General features: G+C 44.8%; 1 pseudogene; it reads left to right on the top strand.

Annotated features, from left to right (window-relative positions):
- The first annotated feature begins 1,066 nt into the window (after positions 1-1,066).
- Positions 1,067-1,205, top strand: LOC123072655 (uncharacterized; annotated as a pseudogene).
- The last annotated feature ends 9,361 nt before the right edge of the window (positions 1,206-10,566 follow it).

The raw sequence follows: 10,566 nt of genomic DNA on the forward strand, positions 1-10,566 counted from the left end.
TTTCATGGTTTGCCATCATATCTAAACCTTGCACAATATATTGCAGGACTGTCAACTCGACAGCATTAGTTGGGTGGCAAAGCATGGGATATGATGCTCCCGGTGTAGTGCAACTAAATTAAGTGTTTTTTAGAATTTTCTTTCATTGCTAAGGAATTAGCTGGGGTAGGTATAACGTGATGTCAAAAAGGTGGAGACAAATGAAGGAGATGTAAATCAGTAACGATGGATATAATGGGAAGGGAAAAGTGATTCTTGTCAAACACATATATTGTGTCACGTATGTATGGCGCATATACACCTGACCTGGCCGCGTATATCATTAGGAGAGATAGAGCTTAGGTTGTAACCAAATACCTCTTTGTAATCTCTCTCTCTTATCTCTTGTTCTCCAAGATGTAATCTTCTTATCTCTCTAGAAAATCTCCAACTACTTTGTATGCGCTATTGCCAGGGAGGTGCGCCCCTGATTATATAACACGTAACGCGTCCCTCTGAACGAGGTAAGATGCTTCTGCCTATTCGCACATGGTAATCAGAGCTGCCTCTTCCAAACTCATCTAGGGTTCCAGTAGCAATAGCATCCATGTCTTCCTCCTCCGCCACCTTCCACTCAAGCCTAAACGGCCAGGTCACGGAGAAGCTCTCCCGCACAAATTATGTGCTATGGCGGACACAGATCACGCCCCAGCTGAGAGGGGCCGGTCTCTTTGGCTATGCGGACGGCACCATGCCGGAACCAGCTAGCCTTCTCGTCACCAAGGACAAGGACGGGAAGGAGACTTCTGAGCCCAACCCTCTCCACCCCATCTGGGTCAAGGAGGACCAGCAGGTGCTCGGCTTCCTGCTAAGCAACCTCTCAAAAGAGGTGCTCGTCACGGTGACCGCGATCACCACCGCGCACGCGCTCTGGACGGCGCTGGCGGGCATGTTTTCGTCACAGTCCTTGAGCCGCGTCAACAACATCCGCACCGCCCTCATCAATGCCCAGAAAGGTAATCAATCAGTCGCCGCCTACTTCGCCTCTATGCGTGGCCTCGCTGATGAGCTCGCCTCGGCCGGCAAAGCCATCCAGGATGACGAGCTGATCTCCTACATCATCCATGGGCTGGACATGGACTACCAGCCTCTTGTCTCGGCCCTCGACGCCCGCGTCACGCCCGTCTCCCTCGACGAACTCTTTGCCATGCTCAGCAACTTCGATCAGCGCGTGGCCCAGTTCCAGAACTCCGGTGGTGGCTTCAAGTCGTCTGCAAACGCAGCCACGCGTGGACATGGCGGCTACTCCTCGCGCCACCGCGGTCCTCCTTGTCCCAAGGGCAAGCACGACGGTCCCGGCAACTCCACCAACTCAAGCCCTCGCTCCGGGCGCCCCAACTCCACCAACACCAGGGGGCGCCGTGGTGGCTATGGCAAGTCCCGCCCCGATGCTGTCCGTTGTCAGATCTGCGGCAAGCCTGGCCACATGGCCAAGGACTGCTGGTACAGATTTGATGAGGACGATGCATCTTCTGAAGACGATGGCAAGGTGGCCGCCGCCGCAGAGGGAGCTTATGGCGTGGATACCAACTGGTATCTAGACAGCGGCGCCACCAACCATCTCACGGGCGAGCTGGAGAAGGTGACTCTCCGCGAGAAGTATCAAGGGAAGGATCAGATCCACACCGCCAGCGGTGCAGGTATGAGGATCAGTCATATAGGTCATTCAGTTTTTCGTACCCCTTCCCGTAAGATCCATCTTCGTAAAATCTTGCATGTTCCTAGTGCCAACAAAAACCTTCTGTCTATTCATCGCATCACCATTGAAAATAATGTTTTCATTGAGTTTCATCCCTCTTTCTTCTTGATCAAGGATCAGGCCACGAGGAAAACTCTCTATCGAGGTAGATACGTTCGAGGACTTTACCCGTTGATTCCGGAGTTTCGAAGAAACAATAAACAAGCTTGTGGTGCTATCAAGCTTTCGTCCACACGATGGCACGATCGTCTAGGACATGCCTCTTTTTCCTTAGTTGAACATTTGTTTAGGAAGAATAAGCTCCCGTTTGTTGGTGAGTGTAATGTTGAAACTATTTGTGATTCATGCCAAAGAGCAAAATGTCATCAATTGCCTTATCCCATCTCTACAAGTGTCTCTACTAAACCTTTGCAATTAATATTTTCCGATGTGTTGGGGTCCTGCCCCTAGCTCTATTGGGAGACACACATACTATGTTAGTTTTATTGATGACTATAGCAAGTTTTTTTGGATCTATCTTCTTAAGAAAAGATCCGAAGTGTTTCAAGTATTTAAAAACTTCCAAGCACTCGTTGAACGCCAGTTTGATAGCAAAATACTTGCTGTCCAATCCAACTGGGGAGGGGAATATGAGAAGCTCAATTCCTTCTTCCAAACACTTGGCATTTCCCATCATGTGTCATGCCCTCACGCTCACCAACAAAACGGCTCGGCGGAGCGCAAGCATAGGCACATAGTTGAAGTTGGTTTAGCTCTCCTAGCATGTGCCTCTATGCCCCTAAAATTCTAGGATGAGGCCTTCCTCAGTACACATTATCAACATGCTTCCAAGTCGTGTCATAAACAATGGAACTCCCACCGGAAGACTCCTTCATGTCAAACCAGATTATACATCGCTTCGTGTCTTTGGGTGCACATGTTGGCCAAATCTCCGTCCTTACAACAATCGCAAACTAATGTTTCGCTCAAAACAGTGTGTTTTTCTTGGGTATAGTGCTCAACACAAGGGGGTGAAAGTGTCTTGACGTCTCTACTGGCCGCGTCTATATTTCACGAGATGTGGTTTTTGACGAGACTAAGTTTCCTTTCTCTGAACTTCATCCCAATGCCGGTGCATTACTCCGCAAAGAAATCCTTCTTTTATCTCCTAGTCTTACCGGGCTTGCTCAAGGGGCAAAAAACTGTGATGATTCTATGATGACTAACCCTCTTACTGCATTGCATGAGTTGTATGATGATGCAGGAGACGGTACAAAAAAAATGGATGAGAAAATCCTGAAGAAATTGGTGCAGCCGGGCCTTATTTCATGTGTCCAGAATCTGGGAGCAAATCCTCCTCGGGATCGGGGCTGACAGGCACTGCAGATCCGTTAGCCGAATCCCCCTCGGGATCTGCACCCACTGCAGGCCTGGGTCGATCCGCCCCTGAGTCCGCGCCAACAGCTGCCTTAGGTGCACCCGACCGAGCGACAGGAGCCGGCTACAACTCCTGTAGATGCCGTGGGATCCTCTACACCAGCACCGCGACATACACGACTGCAGAAAGGGGTAATCCAACCTATTGATTATAAGCATATAACAAAATATGGTATGATCTTCTCCACGGGAGAACCAGGAGAACCATACACGCTTGAGGAAGCACTTGGTGATGAACATTGGAGAGAGGCCATGACAGAAGAATACATGGCCCTAAAAAGGAACAAAACCTGGCATTTGGTCCCTCCACAGCAAGGTAAAAACATCATTGATTGCAAGTGGGTATTTAGGATCAAAAGGAAATCTGATGAAACCATTGATCGCTACAAAGCACGGCTTGTGGCAAAGGGTTTTAAACAACGGTATGGTATAGACTATGAGGACACCTTTAGTCCTGTTGTTAAAGCAGCCACCATCCGTCTTGTCTTGTCTATTGCAGTCTCCAGAGGTTGAAGTCTTAGACAACTAGATGTAAAGAACGCGTTTCTTCATGGTGTTCTGGAAGAGGAAGTGTACATGAAACAACCACCTGGGTTTGAAAGTAAGAATAAACCTCTTCATGTGTGCAAACTTGATAAAGCACTATATGGTTTGAAACAAGCTCCTAGAGCATGGTACTCACGTCTCAGTCACAAAATGCAGACACTTGGTTTTATACCTTCTAAGTTAGATACCTCACCGTTCATTTACAATAAGTGCAACACACATATATTTGTTCTCATATATGTTGATGATATCATTGTCACAAGTTCATCTGATGAGGCTATCTCAGGACTCTTGAAGGATCTTAGTGCAGAATTTGCTCTCACGGATCTTGGAGAGTTGCACTACTTTCTAGGGATAGAGGTGAAGAAGCATGAAGATGGCATTCATCTATCTCAAGAAAAGTATGCAACAGATTTGGTAAAAAAGGCTGGCTTGCAAGGTTGTAAACCCTCACCTACTCCATTGTCTAGTTCTGAAAAATTATCTCTCACAGAGGGGCAACCGTTGAACTCAGATGACAGCACAAAGTACAGAAGTTTAGTAGGTGCACTTCAATATTTAACACTTACAAGACCTGATATTTCGTTTGCTGTCAATAAAGTCTGCCAGTTTCTTCATGCACCTACTACAGTTCATTGGACTGCTGCAAAGCGCATAGTTAGATATGTTAAGCACACCCTCAATGTTGGTCTTAATCTTAGTAAGTCATCATCTACACTTGTGAGTGCCTTCTCAGATTCAGATTGGGCAGGATGCCTGGATGATAGACATTCCACTGGTGGCTTTGCAGTATTCTTTGGTCCTAACCTGATTTCATGGCGTGCAAGAAAACATGCCACAGTTTCCAGATCCAGCACAGAGGTAGAGTACAAAGCATTAGCAAATGCTACAGCTGAGATTATATGGGTACAGTCCATGCTGAAAGAACTTGGTGTTAAAAGTGCAAAGGTTCCCTGTCTGTGGTGTGATAACTTGGGTGCTACATATCTGTCTGCTAACCCTGTTTCTCATGCCTAGACAAAACATATAGAGATTGACTTCCATTTTGTCAGAGAAAGAGTGGCTCAAAAGCAGCTTGACATTCGCTTTGTGCATTCTCAGGATCAAATTGCAGATGGATTCACCAAGGCTCTTCCTGTTAAAAGTTTTGAAGCCTTCAAATATAATCTCAACTTGATGAAGTTGTGATTAAGGGAGGGTGTCAAACACATATATTGTGTCACGTATGTATGGCGCATATACACCTGACCTGGCCGCGTATATCATTAGGAGAGGTAGAGCTTAGGTTGTAACCGAATACCTCTTTGTAATCTCTCTCTCTTATCTCTTGTTCTCCAAGATGTAATCTTCTTATCTCTCTAGAAGATCTCCAACTACTTTGTATGCGCTGTTGCCAGGGAGGTGCGCCCCTGATTATATAACACGTAACGCGTCCCTCTGAACGAGGTAAGACGCTTTTGCCTATTCGCACAATTCTTTCCAATGAAAAATCTATATCAACTAGTAAGATGCCCGTGCTACGCTATGGAATCACAAAAGATCGGGTGTAACTTGTTCACTTAAGTGTCAAGACCCTACTAAACAATAAAACATGTACCAAGACATCATAAAAATGATGCCATGTTTTTGATAAATACACATAGAGCAAAATCAAATATATGGTTTCCGACCGATGAACCTCCTCGTCCAAGCCAAACATTTTCTTCTCAAATTTCGAGGTTGCAGAAGACTTGTTGTGTTGTCCCATACTGAGGGGGGCAGAGCATACACGGCAAATAGAAAATCCGTCCACAAACAGTTGGCAATTGCGGCGGTGGGAATGACAGCGGCGAAGCATGGAGGTAGAACACAACAACATCGGCACAGAAGATGCGCAACACTGTTCCAGTGTGATTGCGGTAGAAGCCAAGAATTGAGACGGCGCGGCCTTGTCACGGTAATATGTACATTTCAGAGCTTGCAATGCTCGTTGGAATAAACACAGGATAGTCCTCCTCTTCCGCAGACGCTGCTGCTATCCGTGAGCGTGCAAGGGACACAACCAGTGGGAGATGGATGCTGGCGTACACATCATTAAACGATCAAATTTGCAAAAAGGAAAATCTTAGCAAACCATATAATTTGGAGATTGAATGAAGACCAAACCCAACACAAGAGGTATTCAAAGTCGACGTTCCAAGATAAAATACTTAATGTAACAACTTGCATAGAGATCCATCATAGGAATTTCTTCTCTTTATTTCATCCCCTAAAACAAAGCAGTATAGAAAAAGTACTGAATTTCCCAAATGAACCACACCAGTAACTTGTTCTTGTCTCTATCTATTCTCCTAAATCGATTTGGACAAATAAAGAATAATGGGATAATATTCAGATAGAAACATTGATTTCTTATCTAAGCTACAGATGCATAATGCAGAACCAATCTATGTTAGAGAGTGGAGATGGAGAAAGCTCACCGGCTGATATCACCAGGACCTCCTATGGCGTATGGAGCTTACATCTAATATATCAAGATCAAAGTCTTCTCACCATTGCCGGCTAGATTACACATCTAAGTAGCGGCTGCCACTGCATGGCCATCAGACTCCTGCTGCAGCACCGATCACTTGTCACCATGCTCAGGAGTACTACCTACCAGCAGCATACATATCTACATATCATGAATCGAGCACCTAGTAGCAGCAACTGTAATCAGTAAGAAAGTAACATCATGAACAAAACCAGTAGCGGCATGAACAAAATCGCAGCAGTAGGATTACTGCTACTGCTTTCCTCTACGATCCCTGTATATATGCAAAAGCAGTACATCAGGGCAGAGCAGAAAAATTAACAACATTGGAGCAGGCTTGATGCACTCATCGGCCAGCCAGCCTAGCGTTCACGCCCTCCTCGCACGCAGCCACTCCCCAACGTCCACTCCTCCTACCTGTCCGTCTTCTTCCTCCGCCCCCAGGAATTCCAGCTCTACTCAAGCTCCACTGCACACGCCTGGGAGAGAGGAAAAGGGAGGAGCAGGGGGAACTCCTGCACGCCGTCCTAGCGTTCAGGCCTTGACGCACGCGCACACACATATAGCACGCGCGCCATTGATCCAATGGCCCCGCCTCGCGCGCGCTGGCATGGGGACGCAACGAAGGAGAGTGTGCGGGTTAAGAATTCGTCGGTGCTGCATTTGGGGCAGCGTCAGTGCCATCGTGAACAGCAGACCGGCGACCGTGGCGGCGGGGATGGGCTCGATCCAGCCTCTAACGTCGGTGTGCTCCTTTGGGTGCCGAGTTCGGGACCGTGTTCTCTTTTCGGTGTGGGGGCGAGGTGGGAGGGGAGGGACGACCGGAGCAGTGGGAGCGTTCTGCCGGCTGGGGAGAGGATGGACTCCTGCGGCCAGAGATGGGGTGGGTGGCGGCGCTAGAGATCTGTTTCACGAGAGAGGGAGAAACCTCCAGATTATCCCGTTTCGGCGGTTGGCTCGGCAACATGTCTCTCAGTCTCAGTCTCAGCCACAGATTCAACATCGAACGGTTCATATTGCCTGGAGGCAGGCACACCATCATCACCAACTCACATTTTTATAGGAGTAGAGATTTGTCTTCTCCAGATGCAAACTCTTTTTGACGATAAAGAAATCAATGTGAGATTATCCACCAATGACACTTTGCAGCCACGGCCACTGTTTTCTCCTTGTTGCTGATAGAGATTCTCTCACCGTTGGCACCAATGTTGCACGGAGCAAGAATTGTGCAAAGTCTAGAGAGATATGAACTGAGAAAGCAGAGGGCAACACTAGGGGTAGAACAGAGAAGCATCAATGCAAATAAAAATTATTCACGAGATATTGTCAGACCCTATTTACTGTGAGCAGTGCAAGAGCGGGAACTTGTTCAGTGCAGCAACTTTGCTTCAGAGCCTCGTTCAAACTCTTCTTTTCCTTCAAAAGTGGTTTGAATTTTCTAGGGAGAAGGCCATTAACTATTAGTAATTTACCTGTACATGTCTCCATTTCTCAATTGTTCTTGTCTAGGTTTCTTTGCCAGGAGATGCTGATCTGAAACGACGAGTTGCGGGCTTAGCTCAGGCTAGTCAATTCCAATTTCACGCAGTTGTCATGATCTTTAAAAAAACATTTATTTTGATGCCAATGGACTACTCTATGGCCTTATTCCGTAGTCGAGTGATCGTACACATGAATGAAACTAACATGTCATGTAAATGAAGTTCTTCTACTACTCGAGAGAGTTGGTGAAATGGACCCATAAGATTAACCTTTTTTATTTTTTTGCAACAGCGGTTACCGCTCAAGTACTCATTTGTTCAGGAACTCTTCACCATTCCTTTAATGCAAGACCACTCCAACCAAACACACTATTTCTCCTTTGGCTTTTTTGGCATGTAATCAGAAATTAAATATTCAAGTAGATAGAATTGGGCATAGGGGGCATAGTGAATAGATCAAAAGTTTCTAAAAGAAAAAATAGCTCAATTATTTCAGGGGATCAAGTTATGGTGTTCTTATGTTTCTTTACAGCCTCCTGTAGTCAGTCAGTCCTCTGCTTTTCATAGCGTACTGAATGATCTTGATCCCCACACTGTTCCTTGAGATCTGTTCAGTTCCTTGCAGTGGCTTAACTGCAATCTGTTGTACCATTCACAATTTTGCCCAGCTCTAGACTCTCCCCTACACAGTTTACTCTTGAGATGGCACGAGTACTGGCAACAGGTGGTAATCCTTACTCCTTATTTTGCTTTTGCGAGATGGATTGTTGTGGCTTGTCTGCTATCAGATTCAATTTGGTTGTCACATTTTTTCTATTTCTTTTTACCTCCTGTGCCAGGCTGCTCAAGTTTGTACACCTATTTAAGTGTTGATTGACTGGTTCTACACTAAGGTACCTTGCAAAGTTAATTACTAAACTAGTGGGGAATGGTATTCCAGAACCTCATGTTGAGGATTCTTTGCTTGTTTGTCTGTGTCTATGTCTTGAGCGTGTGTATGTTGTATAGACGAGTTGCGCTCTTAATGAGGTGGCTGGATATTGTTTTATCGGATGAGAATTAACATTTATCGCCTTCGCAATGTTGTCAATAGATAGGAGAGCACATGTGTTTAGGGAGGCTGAACCTTACTTATTCCACCTCTCATATCATTACTGATGTGCTGAATTTAGGAGAGATTTCTTCTTACCCTATGAATTTATGTTTTTGAGCTATCTATGTGTCTGGTTTGAGCGGGGCATTGCTTAATTGAGAAGACCTTCAACTTGTTGAGAAACTTTCTAAACCGTGATTTTATCTTTGTCAGTGTGGATGGAGTGATGTATGGTTGAATAACAAAAATAACTTGCTAATTAATGTATTCTCTGCTTTCCTCTGCTGCTGCCCTGTGGGAGATGCACAGCTAGTGATGTTCACTCTTGCTTTGGAAAATGTCTGGCTGGTGAGGTGACGGAAGAAACTGAAGATGCAGATCAATGCAGTTTTTCTTGGCTTTTATTGATTTGAACCAAATGGTGGTCTCTTTCATGAGCTGTTTAAGGAAAAAAAAATGGAAATGGAGGCGTGCCCCTAACCTCTGGATCATAATGATGCATGCAGCCATCTTATTAAAGAGTCTCGAACTAGCACAAAGTCATAAAAGTATTACAACTCGCAAGTGGAGCGAAAAATGAAAACAAAAGTACATGCTCAAAATCACGACCGGTATGACAATATAAAGGACAAGCTCCCTAGACTCCTATCATGTTAAGCGACCGCCATTCGAATCGGTTGAATATAGCCCGTGCTACCATCTTCCACTGGTTGCATCCAGTAACCAAAGGTTCCCTGGAGTCCATAGGAGTGAGAAAGGACCACGTACGGATCCATGCATGCGGTAGCTCTGAAGATGACCTGCAAGAAAGTTAAAGTATGTTGTCTGTTAAAAATTATATAATTCCTGCAATTCCATATAGCCCATATGAGTGCGCACATATTTCAATCTAAATACGAGCCGCAGTAATATGCTCAACCCCAGCTAACCACGTTCCAAACAACGATTCAATGTTAACTGGAGGAGTAATGTTAAAGGCTATATGGATCGTTCTCCAAAGCAATTTGGCGAGTGTGCACTCTATGAATAAGTGTTGTATTGTTCAATCATGATCACAAAAACAACAATGTGAACTACCTACCCACCGCCTCTTTATTAAGTTATCTTTGGTGAGGATCACTTGCTTGTGTACGATGGAATGTTGTTGTTTGAGATCTGTAGAATGAACTGACTTTGTGTTCATTTGAGTAATACACATGATTTGGTCATGGTCAGAAGTATATATAGAGCATATATACAAGGATATTTGTTGGGTTTAAAGTCGATTTCTTAGCCAATCACCAGACTGAGTGCAAAGTATGTGATATATATGATGCAACATTTATCTCGTGAACATTTGTTGCGTTCTTCTGCAACCAAGCTTAATGTTTCTATTCACTCTGTTCACAGCTACTTCCTAGGAAAGATATAAAAAACTAAATACGCAAGTCAAGTGGTCACATGATTATGTAGTTTACTCACGTGGTACATATGATGTGATAAATGTTTCCTGGATGGTTTGCTCACAACTATCATATGATTCTTTAGTGCACTTCGCTCTCATAAGAAGAGATGTATGGGAGTCCTATATATACCTCCTACCCTAAGATATCAAATTAAGTGACAGGGATATGTTCCTGCAAAAAAAAAAGTGGGATACGGACACTAATTCGTTTATCTCTTTATCCATCTTAAGATCGTTTGAAATATTGGAGGAAAACCAAAATATCATGGTAACATTTACTAACAGTAAATCTATATCAGCTTGTGATATTGAAACTAGAGTGGTCAGTCCTCTTTG

The sequence above is a fragment of the Triticum aestivum genome, chromosome 1A, assembly GCF_018294505.1.
Source record: "Triticum aestivum cultivar Chinese Spring chromosome 1A, IWGSC CS RefSeq v2.1, whole genome shotgun sequence".
Classification (NCBI taxonomy): domain Eukaryota; kingdom Viridiplantae; phylum Streptophyta; class Magnoliopsida; order Poales; family Poaceae; genus Triticum; species Triticum aestivum.